Here is a 23,440-nt window from a genome sequence, read left to right as displayed (position 1 = left end):
TGGAGAAGTATGAGAAAGGCTGTGGGGAAAGGGGAATCAATCCCAGGCCTTGTAGAACTTATATTTACCCTTTTGGCACCCTTATTAAACTTTCATTTGGAACCTTTGTGTGGAACATAAGATCAGACTGCAGGTCAGCAGTCAAAGAGACATTTACCCTTTCACCTTTTCCTAAGTTTAGCATGTGAGGGATAGGATAGGATTTGGACACAGGACATGGGCTATAATTTGGACATCCTCACACTGACAGTATTCTTAGTTTTGTCGAGACAGGGAAACCGCTCATAGAGATAGGGCTAGCAAAGGTTTTCTCCAAGCCCTCTTATTTTGTCTTGAATACAAGTTTTTATCAATCAATATGCCACCTTTGTGTCTTTCTCTTACTCCCAGAGCCTCACAACCACTGATTCTTGTCTCATGTTGCAAAGTAGGTGCGTACAGAAGGTAGTGTCAACAAACTTCAAAAACTGCAAATCATACAACGTTTTGAGCATCTCAATACCATTCAGATTCCCCTCAAGGAAGAGCGGTGTTAAGGTAATCTGTAGTCAGGGAAATAAAGTGTTAGTCCTCCAACCCCCTAGAAAGTATGAAGAGAATTATGCAATGAAGTTTGTGCTTGATACCGTATTAGCAAATATACATTATTCATTGATGACATGAGGCACGTGTTGAGTGTTCTTTCTTTATTGTGGCTTTACTAGTGATTTCCAGTTAACTACACATTAAGATCTTGTGAAAGGCATGCCTGCCCTTAATCTGTTTAGCCTAGCTTCCACAACACTGCCACAGAACAACGCAACAGATAATCTTAGCTTCACTGCAGTTGTAGCACTGATGTCCCAAAGTGAACAGTGGTTTGATAGCAAATAACTCCTTAGTATAAGAAAAATACTTATGAAAATAAAATACCTCAAAGAATAAAAGAGGTGAAAACACTGCTACACAAATAGAGATGGCTGAAGTCCACCTTAAAACACATAAGGGTACCCAAAAAATCAACAAATAAAGTCTGCCGCATCACTTGGAGAAAAAACAGAGTGTTCCCTGCTGCTTTCTCAGTGGTTAGTAATGGTCCTTAGCTCTGACTCTCCTGCTGGTGAACCACAGGCAAGGGGGTGAAGCTAGCACTACTTCCTTCTGGGCTCAGGGGCAGTGATGAGTCTCTCATGAGTCCCAGGCAAGGCCCCAAGGGGAGGTGTGGCAACCTTTGGCCTGGGGGGAGGGGGTGTGCAATTTTCGGTCCAAATCTTAAAAAATGCAGAGGTCCCCAACTTCCAGTACAACTAAACAAAATACCAACCTCTCCCCTACCCACAGTTTCTCAAGAATATATGGTAGACAATACTGACATTACTTTCCTTGTATACAGCAAAGCTTTCAGCCATGCGTGTGGTTTCTTAGAGACCCGTGCCCAGGGAACCTCCACCACACACCAAAAGTAGTACATTTGGTGAAATGAGAAAGCTGGGATTTGAGCACAGGTTTCTTGGTGTCCCAGTTTGCAATTTGGCAGCAGGTTACAATCCACCTCCCACAGCCCAACTTTAGTTTTAGACCAATGTAAAGAGGTGGGAAAGCTATAGAATCAGTGCTTAAAGTGGGCCGGGGCCTGCCGGGGCCGGGCCCCGGCAGTCTCCAAAAAGTGGGGCTGAGCCGGGGCCCTGCCGGGGCCCCGTCCCACCGCCCGCAACATTGGCAGGATGCATTATCACGTCGCGGCCGCAGCCGCGACGGGAGATGCATGCGCCTGCCATGAAGTCAGGCGATCTGACAAAAGTGGCAGCCAACCACAGCGACGCTGTGACTGGCTGCCACTTCTGTCGGTCATAGTAACTGCATCTGGTGACCCCTCGCGCGAGAGGTCACCAGAGGCAGTTACTGTCCCTTTGTTTCCCCAGGTCGCCGAGGTGTCTTTAACCCTGGCGAACCTGGGGATTCCTCGACATATTTCGAGGTTTATAAAAGATGGCTTTGAAAGTACACATTTCAAGCCATCTTTTATAAAGCTTTGCCGACGGACAATTTTGTCCGTAGTCAAAGCTTTATAAAAGACGGCTTGAATTGTGTACTTTCTAAGCCATCTTTTATAAACTCGAAATTTTTAAAAAAGATGGCCTGAAAACTAGGCAAACCGTAGGGTATGCACACAAATATATATAAATGTTATATATTTGTGTGCGTACCTTACTATGGTGTGTGTACTGTGCAAGCCATCTTTTCTAAACATAGAAATATGTTACATATTTCTATGTTTAGAAAAGATGGCTTGCACAGTACACACACCATAGTAAGGTACGCACACAAATATATAACATTTATATATATTTGTGTGTATACCCTACGATTTGCGTACTTTTTAGGCCACGCCCCTCCCACAGGCCACGCCCCAAATGAGGGCCCCCCCTCGATTTCTTACCCCACTTAAAGCCCTGTATAGAATTCATGGGTAGAGCTGAGCCATAGCTGAGCCGGGGGCTCTGGCTTCGCTCTAAGAGCCAAGCAGGAGCTGGCATGGCAAAGGACCCATGCCTGGCTTCTTGCCGTTATGTTATGTTATGTTACCTTGATTTATACCGCACACTGCTCCGACCCAAGGGAAGTCTGCAGGCGCTCAAGTGGCTCTGCAATGAAAGAGGGGTGTATGTGTCATGTGATGTTAGGGTGGGGCTGTACCCATATGCACTGGTTAGTTGTATCCATAAGGGGTCCAGAGTCACGGATGGCTCATAGGTGTTTGAATATATGGTGTTGGTGTGCATGTGTGTAGTATTGATGGATGTATGGACTATGTGTAATGGAGTTCCCACTAGTGTTGATTCCAGGGTCTCAGGGCTGGTAGGGTGTGAACATTAGAGTAATTCTCAGTGTGTTTATGCGTAGTGTGGCTAGCTCCTAGTCATGTTTAGTGGAGTTGGTTATGTTGGAGGAGCAGGAAGGGGTGAGATGAGTTAGTAAGTCAGTCGATTTGCCGATGCCTCTGGCGTGAGTCTTTGGTTGGCGCTCAATGGTATCTAGCAACGTTCCTGGTTATGGTTCGTTGGCCAATTTCACCTTCTCTCCAGGCCTGGAGGCTGACTTCCCCTGTGGATTTGGTGGCAGAGGGTCGGTTGTACCTAGTGTGTTCCTGGTTACTCGTAGAAGTTGGGTGTGGACCTGTTGTGCGATCTGCTGCTGAATGGGTACACAGCTGATGTTATAATAATTGAGGAAGTGGTGCTCTACCGGGCGGCCCTAGTTGTGTATAAACAACACAAACCCTATACCTGGCACACTGTTCCCCCCACTAGTACAAATAATTTAAATGGTTAATATTCTAATTAGTTACAGAGCAACACTATAAGTTATATACCAAAATTAGTGAGACATTCCTTACAGTTAAGGAAAATAAGGCACAGTGATGAAAAGTGATTTGCTCAGGATTACTTAAAGTGTGAAGTCTGAAAGGTGGGGTTTGAGGCCTGACCACCTGGTTCCACATTTTCCAATTGAGACAGAATGGGAGTTTTCACCTTCTCCTAGTTGATCTTAAATATTTGAATCATCAAAACCCTTTCTGAAAAGCTGTTATTCAAGGACTAGCCTAGTACATTTCTTAATAAATCTGGCTTTTAAATCATCAACTCACATGATAAGGCAACCTGACAAAATATAAGAGAAGTCTTAATTGAAATGTATGTTCATAAAGCAAGTATGCATCACTGTGTTAGAACAAAAAACAGATCGAGCCAGTTCCACAATCAGGCTCAATGGCAAACAAGGTCAGGTATAGATCTAAACAACATCTGCTCAATCTGCTGAATTTACCTTCTAGATGTGTACCTCTGTCTCAGTGTATTTTTCTTATACATCATCCTCCATTGTCCTACCTTGAACCGCATCCTGGATGCCCCTTCACCCGCTTCCTTTAAATTAACTTTCAGACAGTTGTTCACCTTTTGCAGCATCATTTAACTCAATTCCCTTCCCTTCCCCCACCCTTCCTTGTCACTCACCCCTTCCATTGTCCTGGCTCACAGGTGGTCAACCCCATTTGTTTGCCTGTGAGCTTCTGTCAGACATGACAGGAAACTGTGTTCGGGGGGGCTTGCTGGTAATCATAGCTATAGGGTCTGCACTAGAACGGTGCAGAGTGAAAGACACTGAATGGACTTGCCTTTGATTGTGCTCCCAAGTTGCACATTCTGGGAGTGACCTTTTATATTTATTTGTGATTTCAAGGAATTGCAAGCGCATCCCTCAGAAATGGGTGAAAAAAGATTTAACAAGGGCCCATGGTAAGGGGGCGAAAAAGGTGAGCATCGCTGACGCCCCCCTCTCATCACCTTACCCATGTAATGAATAAAAGCCAGAAATGACCCTTTTGTGCATACAAAATGTACAGCAGTGGTATGGGCCACTAGTACACCCATAAACCATTTCCCCCTTCAAAGCGATGGTGGAAATGGCTGAAAAACTGTTTGAAAAACACCTTTTTGTGTTACCACAAGCTTAGAAGGTATTTCTGAAATATCTCTAGAAATACACTTGTAATGGCAGTAATCTCTGAATTTGACAGATTTTCAGAAATAGCACTGGCAGAGGTGGTGACTTCCTCCAGAGTTGTCCGCCCGGCTGTGAAGGACCTGTTTAGTTTGTAGTCCACTAACAAGTAATACCCGAATGTTACATTTTTCCGTTCATGACAGCCATTTTTATCACCACGATAGTTATATCCAGGGGCGTTATTCAGGGACCTTTTACACTCTGTTTTGTAAATGAACTCAGAAGTGATCAAGCGATTGACAAGCCACAGGAGAAGCAGCTTTACAGAATGAAATAGTGGACACACACTAATGAGACCATTGCTTCCTTGGCAAGTAGGAGTCGCAATGAGCTGCTGAGCATAGCAATATACCAAAAGTGTTTGGGCTGCAGTGGTAGCCAAGCTTACTATCCAGGTTCACAGAATCTCTCATTTCAATGCGAGCATTGGCGATGTGCACAGGCACCTGTGCTCTAGGTTCACTTTTGGAGGCCCGCGTGTAGGGGCCACCCAGGCACATTCGGAACATTGCCGAAATCAAGCCAAACAGGCCTTTCAGCACTCGGCTTTTTCAAGGCGCGCTAGAATTTGACGGCATTTGTCTTTTTGTTACACTTGTCATTGCATCGTACAACTCCTGCCCTTGGAGCAACAGCTCAGCCAGCCTAGTGAGGGAGGCATGCAGGGGGTGACGGTCTGGGGGGGGGGAGAGCTGACCCCAAGCTCATCTTCTATCGCAGCGCCGGTCCAAATCCGTCCAAAGTGGGGCCCCTGACACTGCTTCTGGTGCGGAGCAGGTATTTCCCGCGAGCAAACAAATGATTTTAAGGTAAAAATGATGCTCTTCTTTAAAGAGCACATAGCCTCACACACGCCCTCCCTCGGCCAAGGAGCTCAGCAACCACTCTGTCGTTTCTGCCTCAGAGCAGAACCAATGGTTACTCCCCCCTTTGCCCCTTTCTACCTGCACTTCCCCAGCCATACATATGTTTACCGGTTCCTCTCAATTGGTGTCAAGAAGGGGATGATCTGTGCAACATAGGAATGTATCATTTTATAGCTGCTCTGGTAAAATACATCAGACTTTGGGCCTGATTCATGGAACTTTTAGCGCTGTTTGACGTGGCCCTGCCAACAAACACCCTGATTCGCAGAGTGGTGCAAAGTGTATTTTGCAGTGCCAGGTCACTTTGCACTGCGCAAAATGGACCTAAATCACGGTGCAAAGAGTACTTTTGTAGTGCAGGATGTTTGCTTGCACTGTGCTAAAAGTTCGATTGATATTGAAACGAGCAGCTCCTGTAGCCATGTCCTTTCAAGCATGCATGCCAAAATACCTCATTTCATTCGGAAGATGATAGTTCAGGCCTGCTTTTCAATTTGCACTCTGGAACTTGTAGTCCAGGATTTCCCAATTATAATCCCAGCTCTATAAGTCTCAGAGTCAAAGTTAAAAACAGGGCTCAACAAACATCTCCTGTATGGAATGGGGCATGTTGGCATGTATGCTTCAAGCAATCTACATGGTCAGTTGAGCTGACAGTGTCAAGAGACATGCCAGTGTTGTTTGTAGGGAGTGTGTATGTATCTGGGGGTAACACAAAATTATTTTGAAAACTGTATACAATATCATATTTTTGTGTTGCTCTTAATTCCAGCTTCCTCCTGAGTCAAATCACTGTAATAATGTAGCCACAATATCCTATCTGGTGGTCCGGATCGGGTGGTAATGGCCTGGGGCACGAGTGGAAGATTTGAGTGTCTCTAGGGGATTTAACGAGGGTCCGCAGGCCATTACCACCTGATCCGGCTGGCTGGATCGGGTATTATTGCTATTAGCATCACAGGTTGCCAATCCAGTAACCTAGGGTACTGACAGCAAATTATTTTATTTGAATGAACGAGGGGCCACACATTGTCCTGTACATTCAAACAAAATACTCACTAAAGAGGGCCACCATGGATCCGTATCACGGTGCTCCGTACAGAGCCTGTCTTCTATTTCCATGGTGACCAGCAGTGCCAATGGGAAAACGGTAAGTGGGAGATGGAGGGTGGTTAAAACAAGAAGGGAAGGGAGAGTGGAGGGAAGATGGCAGGGCGGGGGAAGCAGCCATCAGGTTTCTCGGAAAAAGGTTTGGATCAATCCATTTGAAAGTATGTTTCCTGGTTGGAGGGTGAAATATGGGTGTATGTGTTGCTATTCTTTCCTGGTGATTGGTTTACTTCTTGTCAGAAATTGTCTTGGAGGCAATACCAGCAGCGGAAGCATCTTCTCTGATCAAAAAAGGGTGGCATTTCATTGGATCAAAGGTCACCAGATGTTTTTCCCTGTGATCTCATCATTATTCACTGTATTTGACGGTCTGAATAATCCTACGCGACTTAAGCAATCAGGATTTAGGAAGCACCATGAGCAAAGGCAAGAAACACACACACACACACACACACCTCTCACCATTTATTATAGAAGTGGAGCCTCAATGGGAATTTGTGGGTAGGCTTCAGCCCCCATGGTTAGTGGGAAACCTTCCAACATTGTGGAACCCTCTCTCAACGGCTCGAATTTCTTGTGCAATGTGCTCTCCTGTGACAAACTGCACCACATATGGTTTGAGGATATCTCTGCATGTCTTGAAAATTGATGATTGCGTGAATGAAATTCCAAACGTGCCCCCGGTGAGCCAGCGACGTTGTCTGTGTTCGTATGTTCGATTTCTCGTCTCCTAGTAGATCTCTTTCCACATCGTTAGTGAGCCATCATGTCTGCAGAAATGTCTGGTCTCTGTAGGCATGCAGTGCTTGTCCATGACGGAATTGCTTTCCCCTGGGTGCCTGCCTCCTTCATTGAGAACAATTAATCAGAACAACCGCCAGCTGTCTTTCTACACCTTTCACACATGTTGATGGATCTGTAAAATTGCCAGGTGTCCATCATTTCCAGTGCAGTGCACCTTGGCTGTGGTGTAGATATAAGTGATGGGACGCATCATTTGTGTTTTGCGGCATTGATGGACGTTATGAATGGTTTGTGGCGGGTGTTAAGATGGATTTCTGATTTCTGATCTGGTGGGCAGAGGTTCCGAAGGCCAGCCTAGTTTCTTGGAACAGGGTAACCCTCTGGACAAGCCAGACCAATCAAGGTAGCTAAGGTCTGCGGTCGAGACTAGGGCCCTCATTACACGGAAGGCGGTAGCGATGCCGCTATTTGCGGCATGGCAACCCCCATGTCGTGTAACGGGTCTGGGTTCGCTGAATGGGGAAATACCAGGCCATTCCGGCCTTGGAGGGCCCGGTATTTCCCCATTCAGGGAACTCGGACTCTGTGCATCCCCATTCGAGCCCCCATAGGGCTCAATGGGAATGGGGAGCATGCTAACAACGGGCCCGTTAGTAACGGGCCCGTTGTTAGCATGCTGGGCTGCTCACGGGACCCACTAAGAACGCCTGGTAACACCAGGCGTCTTTAGCGGGTCCCGTGAGCACACCTCATAATAGGGCGGTAAGGGGTTAATGGCTCTGGCACCTTTACCGGTGCCGTTAACACCTTACTGCCCTTCTCATAATGACCCCCTAGGTCTCAGGAGGGGTGAGGGTGCCTGAAAGACCTCAATGAGCACACAGAGCAAGGACACTTACAAATCACTCCCAGACAGGTGTATATTTATCAAAAATATAAACACATTTATGACAAGGCCTTTGTAACTTCAACACACAGTAAAAGAATCACAGCAATACTACCAAACCAATACAACACTATCAATATAAGATATATACAAAACCAATGGGGTCTAAAGGGTTAAAGTCACGAAATATGTCCACACCCTGGAAGGGAAGGAAACAGGTAGTGCAGATAGTCTTTAGTCCCCTTCTGCATCAAGCACACACCTAACTAAGAGGCAGTCCGATCCCTAAGAAGAGAGGAGCCTAATGCTCAATAGTACATGCAATGTAAGCGCACGCGGTTGTTCCAATAGGCAAAACAGGGTCTTTTCAGGGGTCTCTAACAGCTCAGGGAGGTGGGTGAGGCAATGAAGAATAAGTTCCCACTATTCGAGGAGGGTCTCCATTTGAGGGCAGAGTCGATTCCAAGAGTCGGGAATAGTTCACTAGTTCGCACTAGCAGTGGAAAGGAGATGGGCCCTCAGGGGCCCCCAGGGGTCACTCATGCAAAAAAATGGATGGAGGTGCTGGGGCCACCGGCTAGGGTTGCCATTACTCACCGACCCCCGGCGCACTTCGGACCAAACTTCGCAAGTCGAATCCACTTCGGTTGCACGTTCAAATGCGGCAATATGACGGCTCTGCGGCTTTCTGTTCTGAAGATACAGTGATGATTCCCAAATGGGACAGTGGCGATTTCTCCGCTCCTGATGGATGGATCAGGCCAGTTCCACTGCAGCAGGCTTCTGGGGCAATAGGGGCACAAATGCAGCACACCTGCAAAGATCGTTGCTGCGGCTGGGCAACACGGTAACCGCGTCGGCTCCGGTTCTGGGGCACTCGTCTCACTTCAGACCTGGGAACGCCAAGTGTACGAAATTCAGTGTGAGGGTGCCATGGACACAGAGCTAGCAGTATGCCAAGTTTCGAGTGCCTCCTCAAAACAGTGGCGGAGACAGAGCAAAAGACCTGTGTAAGCTGGTGAGCCCACTGGTTGGCTGAGGGACACTCCCGAGAAGGCTTACTTGCAGGTTTTGATAAAGGTGCCGAAAAAAGTTGGTCCCACTATTCCAATGGGTCGAAGCATCTTAACAGACCTTCTAGGATGACCAGATGCATAGTGGTCCCGCATTATGCCAGAGGGCTGAGGGTGCCAAACCTTCCAGCGGGTCACCAGCGGTTCCTCGACTCAGCTTCTTAGTTTCAGGATACTTGGATCCTATCCATGGTTCAGTGAGAACTCCAGAGATTGTCATGGTATGGCTTTTGGGACCTCCTCTTATCCAGAGTCTCCTTCACGTCAAAATGAAGAGGACCCAATGGGAGATCTGCTCACAAACACACACTCTCCATACGTGGACCAATCATGGACCACCGTAGTCCCAGGCATTCACAGCACTGCAGACCCTCTGGCACCCAGGATGTGTATTGGAACTAGACGGTCCAGCCCACATCCTGGAGGCACACACACACAAGGCATGCAGAAGCCCGCAAAAGCTTGGCGTTTTGCTGGAAAATACATGACCAAATAAGGACTGACCCGGGTATGCTTGACCTAGGGAAGGCAAAGGGGCAAGATGGCCAAAGGACAGGACAAAGAACCTTATGGCATGGCCATTTTGGAGCCATGCCACCTATTTGTGCCAAGCGCGGTAACTACGGTTTACCTGGCAGGAAAGGGTTAAAATTATATGAAAAGATAAACTGCCACCAGCCCTGTCTGTGACACATCTGCACATCTCCTAAAAAGTCCTTCGAGAGTATCTAGGGCCTTTGGAAATGACTAAGAGACCCAAGCGTGCTGTATTGGAAGATACATGGCACACTCGTTACATGTTGCATAAAAGTTGCAACAGTGGAAAAGGACTAAGGGTAACAAAGTCTCCCAGTACTGACTGTCTTAAGGGCATGTCAGTTTCCCCATAAAAAGTGAGTGAAAAGCCCAGAGGAGTGGAGTGCAGCAGAAGGCTGTGCTCCCCTGGCAAAGTCAGACTAAGGTGTTTAAAAAGCAGCGAAAATTTGGGGGTCTTACACAACTGGAGGGAAAATTACATATAATATGAAATCTTTCCTAACGGTGGGTGCTTTGCTTGCATTAGTTACTTTGTTCACATTTGCATTTCCAATGGTAAGTATATCCAACCTTTCCATTTTTTTGTAATTGTGAAGCTCTGATTTTGTCCGCAATGCATTTTAATACCTTCTATGTATGTGTATGTGTGCTTTCCTTGTAAGGAAATTTCCCACCTAGCCTTCCGCAAAGCCATAAAAACACTTCTATTCGTCTGATGGGAGGACACTCATGCCAAGCAACTGCTGGGCAGGGAGGGGTAATGGTGCTGTGAAGTATTGCCATCTGGCAAGGGTGCAGACCTCATGCCGGGTTGATAATAAGGAGTGTTTCTGGTGCCGCTGGTTCTGTCTGACGGGGACTCTGCCATTGTTTACCCTACCGACTGGAAGAAGGTTGAAAACCTGAAGTGCTGCGTGTAGCGTAAGCATGTGTGCGGCAAGTGCAGGACAAGTGTATCTGCAGTCTGCTGTCAGCAGGCAGAGGCGGGGTAGTGCAAGCTGTTGGCTCCTAATCCCTGCAAGGGTTGTTGGAGCTATGATAAGGCAATTTATAATTTGTGTAGTAAGTAATAAGTACAACTCTGCATCCAAGGTTACAGAGGGACACAGAGAATGAATTGAGGACATTTCAGGGGAGATTCCCCTTAACAACACCTTGGGCCTCATTACAACCTCGGCGGTAGCCATGCCGCTATTGGTGGCATGGCTGCCGCCGAAATCGTGTCTTGGTCCGCGTCCTCAGAATGAGGAATTACCAGGCCATTCTGAGTTTGGAAGGCCCGGTAATTCCTCCCTCCAAGGACCCGGACCCGGTCCTTCCCCATTCCCATTTCAGCCCCCATAGGGCTGAATGGGAATGGGAGAGGGAGCAAACAACGGGCCATTACGAGTTGGCCCATTGTTTGTTCCCTCTTCCCCTCGCGGGACCCGGTAAGCACGCCTGGTTTGACCAGGCGTTGCTTCCTGGGTCCCGCGAGGGGACCTCGTAATGAGGCGGTACGGGGTAAACGGCGCCGGCACCTTTTAGGGTCGTAATGAGGCCCCTTGTGCCATAAAGACAAAATCACCAACTGTTTTACCCCTGTTATAACAGAGAATATGTCCTTGACGTTGTAGCAAACCCCAGATGCGCTGTACAACTTGACAAATTGTGTGTGGACATTAAGGGAGACTCTAGCACGGAGGCATCCACTCCCATTTCTGTGACTGCACCACCTACACAAGTAACACAATTTGCTTTAAAACTATTAATGAAGCTTTGTAGTAAAATCCATGAAGATATACGTGCACAAAATGACACATTAGGAGACTAGAAACTATGTGCTCTGATAACTTGTATTAGGACAAGAACAAGGTTACCTCTAATAATGATAATCAGGCACCTCTGGAGGACGCTATTATGATTGGTTCATCAATTCACAACTTGCACAGGAGATACACCATGCTGTGTGAGGAATCAGGGGTATTTGTCCCTTCTCCCCAAAGAGGGAGCCAACCCCTTTGAGGGTAGGGAGGTGAGCCCGCTCTGCAAAAAAAAAAAACCTTAGGGGTCTGGGCAAGTGGGACCTCACTGGGAGTGACTCCCCCTTGGGAGACAAGGACTCCCATTCCCAAAGGGAAATCCCTACGCAGGACATTGTATCTGCATATCTGGGACTGCCTCTTGTCCGAAACACTGTATCCTCCTTCTATTTGGCTAGAGGCAATGTTGAATCAACCATGCCATCTGCATGAAAAGGGAAGACCCCTTTAAGAAAATGGGATAAGGAAACCTGAGGAGAGGAGAGAGAATGGTACACAGAGGAAGCCTCCCTATGTCATAACGCTGTGGAGAAGCAGCACAAAGTGAATTACTAGGACGCCAAGTGGAGATGCCAGAGGCCCGGGGGAGCAGACAACAGGGAAGCCGTTGTCAGTGCGACGAATGCGCAATCGTCCAAGGTGGTGGCGTGACCACAGTGGTGCTGTGGTGGGCCAGGCGCCCGCTTAACAATACCGAAACCTGGAAGACTGGAGATTGGAAAGCACCCATCTGCCATCATTCACAGAACGTGGCAAGATGCAGAGATGCTGACATTGGAACGAGCGAGAAGCCTGAAAAGAGAAAGTGAGAAAGCCGACTAACCTGCCTGAGCAAGTGCCGATCCTGCGAGGTCAGCCACAACAAACACAGGTACTGCAGTTGACTGGAGCAGCAGGAGGCTGTCAGGACAGTCTGCAATAAAGAAAGACTGTGATGGCCATAAGGGCAATAACGGAATAGAGAACCAGCATAACGAGACAACTAAAGAACTGCTTGGAAACTTACACAATAAGAATAACTTTGAAGCATTAAAAAGTGGAGACAGTGATCCTGTGGGAGAGAGAATGAACACCATGGGATAACTCGAAGAGAGATAAGTGCTGAAGAGTGGGTAAACCACTTAACGAGAAGCTATAGCACGTGCTGTAAATTAAGAATACAAAGTGAGATAAACAATTAAGAGAAGAGTTCATTAAGGAGAACCCAGAGCTGGGGAACTCGCAAAGCTGATGAAGCAAGTGGATAACAAAGGGAAAGGAAGATATCTGAGAGAGTATCTCAAGGAGAAACAAGATAAGGGTTATATGGTCTGGAAGGCAAGATCCATGAACAGCTACGAAGAGCTACATGAGCTAGTAAACCAAGCCCTTAAACCTTATCAGAAGAAATCTCCACATGGAGCTGTTTCATCCAAACCGAGACATTTGTACATTGAAGAGTTGTACTGCAGTTAAAAAAAAACAAAGGAATGCCTCAAGATATAAGTCAAAGGGGAGGCCACCAGAAGAGAGACATTCTTTTGGCTCAGCTTAGTTATTAGTTATTAGTGGCATGGTCACATAGATTTAGGTTTGGAATGAGGACATTTTGTTTTTTGACTTCCTAATGACAAACAAGCACCTTTGGTTTAATTTTGTTTGGTAGGAAATTCCCCTATAGCTATAGGGTGAGACAGGCCTTTTCTTTATTATTTAAATTAAAGCACCTCAAAATGTACACGCTCTGTCTGACTCCTTCTTCTGACCCACCACAGCTGGTATCATTGAAGATGATGAGACTGAATTTAATTTAACACAGAAGCAGCAAAATTAGATGAATAAACGCTACAAAAAACAAACACGATAAAACAAAATTATGACTAATATTTCAGAGAACACTTTTCCCTTAAGAATACTCTGTGAGCCTCATTAGGAGTTTGCTGGAATGCCACCAGTAATTCCGGCGGGATACCGACAAATGGACCCACTGTTACCAGTGCCTGATATCCCAGAATTTCTGGGATATTACAGCTGCCGGCAATGGTGGTAATTCCCCATTCCATAGAGTTCCATAGGACACCATGGGGGGAATCGCCGGTAATACCAGCTGCAGGGGCCTAATTTACCTCCAGCTCTTGGCTGGAGATAAATCAGTCCACCCCCACTGGCAAACTTGTAGTTTGGCTGTGCAGGAAAAGTGGTGGTAACAGCATTTTTCTGCACTGCCAATCTTGTAGTGTGGGCCAGCGACTTGGAAGTGCCAGATGTAGGAAGAAACAAATGAGCCGACAAAAAACGAAAAATAAAGGTGTCAGCAACTAAAATGACTGGGTAATAAAATACATCAACATGGTTAACATAATCAGACGAGAAGAGGCGTAAGATGGTGTGGTGTACGAGGAGCCAGTTATCTCTGGTGTTACATCTATTTCTGTGATTAGCAGCGTACTTATGGCAGTGAGCGGGATGGTGCTTGAGGACAATGCTTGCCCTAAGCACCCTACTAACGAATTACAAGTACATTTACCTTCTGGTGTAGCTGAGTTAGCCGGATTTAGTGAGGTGGAAGGCTCGAATAGCAACATTTTTACGATTGCAGCTTTGTTTCCGGAGAATGACCAAATACTTTTAAATTGCTCTCATATGTTACACATCTTCTCCCTCATTCCACCGTTATGTGTTCTGTCTCCCCGGATGTTGATTTTATCAAATGTATTGACATACAACTGCACCCGGTAACTAAAGTCCAGTGTACTTCAGATACAGTTGTAAAAATGATTAAACTCAAATGTGCACCGCTTTTTAAGAAACTTGGGTAAACCATTGGTCATCATGGCCAACTATGTGCACAACTGCGGGACAAATAATTGTACTACGATCATATCAAAGTTGTTGGTTTGGAAGAGCTGAGGAATTTATACTGTAAAGGGGAAGTGCAAGTTGCTTTCGTTACAGCAAATCAGGAAATTTGAAAGCTCAGTAGAAACTGTCCTGGGCACACCCTACACAAAAATACTAGCATCACACCAAGATGTTGCATACAATCCTATGAGTATGGGAAGGGGTGTAGTGTAGCCAGAGGGAGCTCAGCAAAAGTGGGCAAGGGTCCCACAATCCTGTATCTCTCTGAATATCTCGTTCTTTCCTGTCTCCTTCACATTACTTAGCACAAATCACTTTGGGTATGCTGCAAGATGGCAATGCCCACTTGTCACAGTAACTGGTATTGGACCCTGTAAAGCAGGCTTGCTTTTGTCCAATCACCTGTGGACCTTTGCCTATAAAATAGGTTGTCTCCCACCCTTTCTTTGATTCGCTTATGGACCATCCAGGACAGAAGGAAGAATTCATTTGGAATTCTATTTGGGAAGTTGATCTTTCCCAGGCCCTCAGCCATGGAGGTAGAGATTTCCAAGGCAGAGGCAACCTCTTCTCCATACCCACCCCCAGGGCATATTGGGAGTGACTCTTGTTAAAGACCAGGACCTGCCAATCTGCACCAAAGCTCCCCAGGTTGGGGAACAAGAACCTAAAAGGACTTCCCTGTCCTAGAGGCCCTGTTGTGGGTCCCACAGCACCCAGAAGGCCAGAACAGATCCATATTTTCATTGCATCAAACCAGTCAAGCTGTATTTGAGCCATGTTTGCAGCACTCTAACAAGAAGGATCTGTCGATCGTGCTTTTTGTAGTCACTCACTCTTCAAACGATTGTGCTGCATTATTGAACCAGCTTGATGACACATTGCCCTAGTAAACCATGGTCACTTGTCCAACTCGAGCACCAACACCCCCTGCAGATGGCTCCAATCTGCCACATAGAATCAAGCATAGAAACTGCCAGGACTTCGCATCACAGCTTGACTTGAACCACTGGACCCTTATGTCACTCATGGACCCGAATCAGCGGTGCTCATCATCTTGGATCACACTTGATCGGTGAACCGCTCCTGGTGAACCATTTGACCTGCATCCCTTAATGCTGTCTCAAATCGCATGGAGCACCCCCTGAAACTCAACTCAGTGCTTGCTGCCTGGGATCAAAGTGGTTCACCGCCTCTGAACCCAGAAAGCACAACAGCTTGAAGCCTGGTTCAGAGCTGTGAACCACCGAACATTGGATTAAGGTACTTTGAACTGACTTGGTCTCTCTGGTCAATCTTTTGGGTTCCTGGAAAGTGGCTATGTTCCTTGTTCACCCTTTTCTACTGAAAGACATATCAGTTTTGAATTCCTGTTACATTTCTTGCCTGTTTTTCCTCTACTGCTGAAAATGCAGAGCGCTGCACTATTGCATTCTGCATTCCCCAGTCTTTCCTTTACAGGGGGGGTTATATTGTTGTTTTTATAGTCATTTGTTACTTGGTGTGTTTAATCAAAGTATATTTTTTAGAAAACCGTGATTGGACATTCATTTTATTCTGAACTGTTGTACTTTGCTGTTTGAGTTTCTGCTGGATCGCATTCACACTCCTTCTGAGAGATAAACCTTTCCTCAGCCCACGTTATTACATAAGGTGAAGGGGGTATATCTCCTGCCTGTTTTACCTTTATGATTGGGGTCCTTGTTAATGTGTAGAAGTCTGAGGGCTGAGTAGGCGGTTGGGTCACTACTCATCCTTCTAGTCCAGAAAAAGTAATTTCTTCACAGGTCGGCATAAAGATCAGGGCAAAAGCTCGTGGCAATTTACTTGTTTCGTTTGAGGGGAGTGGTTTCATGATCTCTGGAGCCAAAGCCCAGAAGCTTTTGCCAAGTACAGCCATTGCTACAGCAATGCAATTCTTGGCCACAGGCAGGCGCTTCTGGGACGCATTGGACTGGCCTTACGAACATCTGATCCGCCACCAACACTGCATTTTCCCTCAGGCAGAATAAATCCAATCCTTGCACCCTGCCTGCTGACAAAACTCAGTGGCCCTGCCAGTCTCAGAAGCGACATGAACTGGAAACCATTAGGGAAATCAAGCTGTAATGAAGATGGAGGATTTCCTTACAACAGAACTAAAAGCTGTGCGTGTTGAAAGGAAAAATTGAGAAAAGACTTGACACGCATGACTAATTCCAAAGAAAGGCTTCTTTGTGCCTAGTTTATTGAACAAACTGAAGAGGAACAGCTAATCTATCCTGAAAATTGTAAAACCCCCAAAATGCTGCCAAGGTCTACATGACATTGGAAGTTCTGCTTCTTAATTAAGGAATGTGTGTTTGTTGTCGCTGCAACAAAAAAAAGCAAGAGCAAAGGTTGTGGCAATCGTTATAGTGAGACATACTGCAGCGAGTCCCGGAGAAACTCGCAGTGCTGTGATTATCTCTGCACTGACAAATGTGCCATTTTTATATCAAATGATGGCAACAGCGTTACTGAGTTCATTTTGCAAAAGTATAAAGGGTAGAGTGGAGATGGTGGCGTGTGTCTGCGTGGGTTTGTAACAGGCCAAATAACGTAAACCCTGTTGCCCAATTCAGATTTTCCATACTAATGTTCAGTCATAAGTCTATTAAGGACACATAGGTGAAGTATTATGCTTGGTCTCTTTAGTCATCACTCAAGAAGCAAAAACAATCAAGTTTCAAAACATCAAACACATTAAATAACTTCCTTCCAAGAAGGACAGTCTCTTATCACTGAAACCTGAATGTCTCAACTTCCTTTTCACATGACTCTGTCCTCCAATCGGGACATAGCTCCTCACGTATAGCCCTGCAACACTCCATCTTAGTCCTCTGTCTGCTGCTGCTCCGAGGCCGTTATCACTGAAGCCTAACATAGCTCAACAAAACGGAATTGTTGGTGCCTAACGAGGCACAACTTCCTCTACTGGTCTACGCTCCTAACTGGATCTTGACCGATTCCTCATGACCCTCCTTACTTCGCCACTGCTCCCAGAGAGAGTAAAACATGTTATAGACACATCCGACATCAGGTGGGCATTCGTGCGCACTTCCATTGCTTCCCTCCTCCTCAACCTTGTTGTTCACGCTTCTATGCGCGTATCACCCAGCAAGCATACACTGGCCTTTCTAGCAGCTCAGTGTTTGCCTGGGTGGGTTAATACTTTGTGTCCGTGTCTTTAATAGAATTATGACTCTCATTAAGGTTTGCATGGAAAATCTGAATTATATGTCAAGACTTGGATGCTCGTATTATGCTTGTTCAAATCAGCTTACTTACCACTGACAAAGCCACCTGTTCAACCAGCTTAAAGTAAAAAGTCTTGAAAGTTTATTAATTTGACCAATCAGCGGCTTTCATGATATCTTGCACTCCACGTGAAAGCCTTTGAAGCCATGTCACCAAGTGTGCTCTGAATCTCTCAATGTCAATCCCTGCCTGGAGCATGATCCACTTGTCTCATTGGGCAAGCGTGGCTACTGACACCACTTCAAAAGGCTTAAGTAGTGCAATGAGCACACCGGTCTCTCCAGCAGGCCTGAGGGGACTGGTTCTCGCTTCATACTCTTTAAGACTTCTGACAGGACATTGCTTCTGTTGTCCTGGGATACTCGGGAAGGATACTGAGGTGATGGCATTCTTGGTCCTTCTCCTCACGTGGAGGGTCACTCCTTCCTGAGAAAAGGATTTGCCATCTACCTTCAATGCTCCTCCCTCCGACACTCTATTACATGCTGCTAGGCAAAAAAGCATAGCCAGTTAGCCAGTTTGGCCGAGGCTCTTTCTTGGTTGTCCAGCCATCTTGGCAAAAATAGTAATACAATGTCCACGCTCCACAAACATGTGCTTATTTAGCTTCGGAGGTCAGATAGCTTTCACTACCTTGAGCAGTCTGGACAGCAGGGAATTTTCACCTAAATGAGTGCCTGACACATGTTTGTTCCTGTGTAGATGAGAAGACAAATATGTCATTTTTAAGCTCTGCCCCCTCACCTCTGTCATGTTTGAAGGACAGTGAAAGAGTTTTATTTATGACACCAGGCATTGTTCCTATGCTGCATCGAGTGTATGAGAGACGTTATGCACTCAGACAACCGTATCAAATGTACCCTCATATTGAGACAGTAGACCGATGTCAACATACTGCAATGAACATTGAAGAAATGTAAAGAAAATCTAAGAGCTGCAGAGTGACATCATTAAGTAAAGACACATGGACGCACTGAAACGATCTATGAATATTCAAAAGAACAAAAGATGTTACTGAAGCTGTCACAAATCGATTAAATTTCTTCTGACCCACTGCCCTCTTCTGTCTCCTCAACTGATGAACTGGAATCTATAGTGGACTGGGCTTTCTCTGTATTGGCATCTGTGAATCAGTTGTGGTGGTGTAAACCTGACTTGATAGGAAGCCACAGTGGCCACCAGTGAGCTGTAGGCCTGTGGCTCCTACACCAGGACAGGCGAAAAGTTTGGGGGGAAAAGCCATAGGCAGAAAAAACCCTGTTGCCAGATGTATAAGTATTCTCTGGTATTGATTGTAGCGTGATAAAGATGTTAATCCAATGCTGTCTTAATCCAGGAAAGGTGAAGAAGCTGATGATGGCTTCAGATGGTAAGTTGACGGCTCGTAGAAAAACTGCCACTTCAGAGAAAAAGGTTGCGGCAGCCAGGGCAAGCGCTTAGCAGAAACTGAAAGTAGCCTCGGGAAAGACTGACAACAAAACGCTGCCGTCACTGCAGGAAATCAGGAGGCAGGGGCGGCGGAAAGAAAATACACCACAAGGAGAAAAGGAGAAAACAATAATTACGGGGCAGAGAAAGGAAAGAAATGCTAAGGAACTGCAAAGAAGGTAAGGTAAACACAGAGCGCTGAAACGCATGCACAGGCGAAAGTGGAAGCGTAACTCCGATGTTGCAACGCACGGGTAGTCAGGAGGAAGAGTGTAATGTACCTCTCAGCTAGCCGCGCGTCAGACAGAGAGAAAAAGACTAGCCCGTCACCACACCTTTAAAAGAATACGTGATGGAACATTCAATGGCCGCCCCAACGATATCTATTCCACCGCCTCCATGAACCCAGACGCATGACAGAAGCAACAAGAGAAACATGTAATCACGTCTGAAGAACTCATGGGTATCAAAGAAACAAGTGAGAAGAGGTGAAGTAAATCTATGTACGTGGAAACGCAAGGTAGAGAAGACATAAAGAAACTTGCTGCGATATAACCTATAGTGTGACTAAAGCGGCCATGGGGAAAATGATGGACGTCAGACTCGCATTGAATCTGACCGAGCTACCTCAGAAACAGAGCAAGGCTGCAGAGACGGGAGACACTGGAAAAACAGCTTTGTGTGAAAGATGGAGTGGAGCCTCTTGGCTTGGGATGAAGGATGTCAACCAAGGAATAATTGCAAGGCACAAAGGGAGTCAAGAGGACAAGCCATGGACATGACACATATTTCTCATAGATTAAGCTAAGAAGAAAACATCCACAAGTGCCAAGTATTGGATAATTAAAATGCAGAAAGAATATGTGAGATGGAGTGATCAAGACTTCAGAGGCCAAGAGGACCTAGTACAATTAAATCAAAGAGCATTAAATAAGAGGTCGAAATGGACAAATTGATGGTCTCCTCACACATGACTCAGAGGGTGAAAACAAGGGCCATTCATTGAGCTCTGGATGAAGATAAGGGTGTACCCACACTCGCTCAAAGAGCCCAGAACAAAGAACAGGCGGCAAGTGTGAAGGGATTTCAATCAGGCACACACCCAAGTCTAGCCCAGCATGTAGTGCGCAAATGAAACCCTTATTTATTTTTATCTATAGGTTCACTATTCTGAACGATATATCACTCATATAACACCCTTCTCCTGATACCCCCCTGGTCACACTGAACCAGGAATCAGGTTAGTTTTCAAAGGTAAATATTTATTTATTTATAATTTAAATCACAATGTATTTAATAGGTAACAACAATCACCAATGGGGTGATACAACACTGAATAATATCTTTAATGCACTGGGAATCAGGTAATGAACACAAAAAGAATGCAGCACAGAAAAGAATACTTTTAGGTTGGTTTGGAACAGATAGCGCTATGTTTAGAGGTTACCCCTGCAACACCCCTCAAACCACCAATAGGCAATTTAAATAGAGGTGAGGAGAGAGCATGTACTCGGGAATAATACAGATCAAACAGAACACAAAAAGAATGCAGCACAGAAAAGAATACTTTTATGTTGGTTTGGAACAGATAGCGCTATGTTTAGAGGTTACCCCTGCAACACCCCTCAAACCACCAATAGGCAATTTAAATAGAGGTGAGGAGAGAGCATGTACTCGGGAATAATACAGATCAAACAGAATAGCTCTCCCACCTTCAGCACAGGCTGCAGAATTATTGGTGCTTATCGCCACACTCCAGAGATACAAGGATGAGGAAGTAACAGTGTTTCCTCCATGCAGACGGCTCACCCGTGCAACATGTGCCACTATTGGATAAGCTTATTAAAGTACTAAAGCTACCATTGGCTATCTCAGTCACAAAGTGCACATGCATACTAAAAGGGCAGACATGATTTTTTGTGGAAGCCGCAGAGATAGAAGCCAAAAAGACAGCGTATTTCCCAACCATTTCTGATTTTGATATACAGAGCGTGAAACAATTGTCAGTATGGTGAGTGATAATCAAGGAAGGGTTTAATATGTTATCCATTGTACAATTAATTGGGTTACAAGATCGTGCACCGCAGGAAGAACAGGTTCGTTGGGAAAAACAGCAGTTTTCTTTTTCCCCCACTGAGGCTTTATGGAGACAAGATAGAATTGGAAAGCAGTTATGCCTCTAGCATTATTGAAGGTGGCGCTTGAGCAGCTTCACTACCCAGAACCCATTTCAAGAGAGAGTCTTGCTGCCACATTCGCAGAAGACTGGTTCACACCAAATGTATTAGAAGATGTGGCAGTAAATTGCATTGTGTGTCAGAAATACACGGCAGGACACACTTTAAAAACAGGGAGAGGGGCAATCCCAAGACCTAATGTTCCTTTTCAGCATCTACATACCGATTATGTGGATATGTTGCAAGTATGCCTTGACTATAGGTACATGCTGGCAGTAGTAGATGACATGGGGGAGAGAACATTAGATGAAAACTGCTACTTATGCTCCCTCGTCCCTTATGCCATGAATGCAGCCAGAACATTTATTGCAAAAGAAATAACTGCACATGATGCGAAGTGCCTCAGCCATCTAGCAGCATGCACAACAAGAGGACAATTTGAAGGAAGATGGGCAACCCTACGATGGAGATCGAAGAACTCATTTCCATTTGAAAATGCTTATGTACAAACACAGACTATGGAGAAAGACATAGGGCCTCATTACGACCCAGGCGGTAAGTTACCGCCTGGGTCGTACCTTTACCACCATGGCGTAAACTACGTTTACGCCATGGTGGTTGGTGGACTTACCGCCCCATTTCGAGGTTGGCGGGGCGGTAAGTCCCCAATCCCCATTTACCCTTCCCCATTCCCATTTTTGCCCCATAGGGCATAATGGGAGTGGGGAAGGCGTTAATTACGCCACCGTAAATTACGGTGGCGTAATTAACATCAAGGTCCCTTAGCGCCATGGATTTTAACACCTGCTAAAAGCAGGTGTTAAAACCTCCATGGCGCTAAGGGACCTCGGAATCAGGCGGTAAGGGTCGGTGCTGTTTACGCCGCCGTAAACCCCTTACCGCCTGAGTCGTAATGAGGCCCATAGGGTGGTTGAGCAGAATGCTCATATATTTATCCTTGACCGGAGAACAAGTATGGATTGTGGAAATTAAGAGGCTGGGATGTGCAGATATGCAAGAAACACCAGGATTACCAGGATGCTGGGAGAGGCCTCAGCTATTGGTATATGGACGAGTTGCCACCAGCACAGGATGGGAAGAAGGAATGTTATCATGCACTGCATACTTATTGATGAAGGAATCAGTAATCATAGTGCACATAGTAAACAATATATGCCTAAAGTAATGGGCCAAGTATTCTAAGCTACTAACATGGGTTGATAATGAAGCATGGCTGGTGTCCATAATACGTATACAGAATGCTGCAATATGCATCAGGATCAAAGGCCTGGTTTAAATTGGAGAAAATAAAGGATGCAAGCAGGTGCTCCAAGTACCAGGAATGGACGGTGGAACTGCTGTGATAATGGATCATTATTGGGCCTGTGGATCCAGAGCTTATATGCAGCTGCTGTCTAAAAACTGAGGAGGAATATGCTCGATTGTGATCATGCATGTTCCTGCTCTGGTGATTCCCCAAAGTGACCTAAACATTGAAGAGTTTCCAAAGATGAATGCACGCCAGAAGAAGAGGAGGTCGCTTAGGCTCCAAAGAATGAAGAGAGAGAACTATTTCTCAGCAAAATCAGAAGACGCTTTTGACAACATGCAGAGCACAGATTATTTAGCAAGACAGCAGTGATATTTACATCTATATTCATGCTAGGACTACAGACTTCAGTGAATGCCAAATGGTTACAGATCACCAGATGGGAGCTGCTACAAACGATCAATACAACAATAAAAGGATTTAACATGATCAGAGAAGAACTAAGGGCAATCTGGCTGATGACCCTCCAGAACAGGTTTGTTTTAGACCTAATTACAGCAATGGAAGGAGGCGTTTGCACCAAAATTGGGTCTTCTTCCTGAACATTCACACCTGCCCCTGGTGGAGAAAATGAAACCTGACAGAGGCGATAACTATGTTGACAACCCTGCACATGAAAATGGAAGAAGAAGCTGATGAGATAGATGAAGATGATTGGCTACAAACTACTTGGAGAAATAAAAGTGTTGATATTGCTAGGACTTATAAGGGTATTTATAGTGCAATGCAAGAAAACTGCAAAGAAAGCTGTTGAGATGAAGATAGTGGTTGATGTGAAAGGGTGTCACACACCACAGACTGAAGACACCAACCGTGAAAACA

The sequence above is a fragment of the Ambystoma mexicanum genome, chromosome 12 (genome assembly GCF_040938575.1).
Source record: "Ambystoma mexicanum isolate Mex_15411 chromosome 12, UKY_AmexF1_1, whole genome shotgun sequence".
NCBI classification, from domain to species: Eukaryota; Metazoa; Chordata; class Amphibia; order Caudata; family Ambystomatidae; genus Ambystoma; species Ambystoma mexicanum.
The sequence above is the reverse complement of the archived record's forward strand: the minus strand, read 5'-3'. Positions refer to the sequence as shown.